Genomic DNA, 752 nt, shown 5'->3' with positions numbered 1-752 from the left:
TTGCTCTCAGATTTAAGAGTTTACAGCAACAAGGGTGCATTAAATTAAAAATCGACTCACAGTATCTTAAAGTAGAGCTTTCAAGCTTTCATTTGAAAAAAAATTCATCATTTTACGATGATTTTTCGCGGAGTTACCGTTAACCAAAGTTGACCAATATTTGCTCAAAATTTTTCTATGCCATAATTTTTTTGAGCAGTGTATTTTGCAATGTCATGCAATTCGTACGATCCTTCAGGAGTGACAATCTCCTTGTCGTCTTTGTCAAAATAAAATTTATTATTCGACGAATTTATTATACATTGGGTATCGTATAGCATATTTCAAAATCCGTCAGACCGAGCCCGTATTCACTATTCGTTCAAATCTACAGGTGAAAAGTAACTTACCGCGAGGATGCTACTTTTGTACTGTCAACGTAAACGACAGTGACATGTTTGAATGAATACTGAGTCTAAACGTTGCAATGTCTGTCTTTAAATAGATTATCTACCGTCCATAGAAACTGTAAACACAGTTGACCGCAATTACTTTAATCGTAACGTTGATAAGGCATCCGATTGAATTCGATTTGTGTCTTGTTGTCCCGTAGATATCGCACCATTTTCCTCGGTGGTCGAGGATTACCAAAACTGTCGAAATATATAGCACGATTCCCCCTCTTCGCGTATGCCACCCAACGAGTCCCTCAGCATTGTTCAAATTCACGATACCGCTTTCATTTCGATGTACTCCTCCCGTCGGTAAAGTGG

This window comes from Wasmannia auropunctata, unplaced genomic scaffold (genome assembly GCF_000956235.1).
Source record: "Wasmannia auropunctata unplaced genomic scaffold, wasmannia.A_1.0 LD336088.1, whole genome shotgun sequence".
Lineage (NCBI taxonomy): Eukaryota > Metazoa > Arthropoda > Insecta > Hymenoptera > Formicidae > Wasmannia > Wasmannia auropunctata.
The sequence above is the reverse complement of the archived record's forward strand: the minus strand, read 5'-3'. Positions refer to the sequence as shown.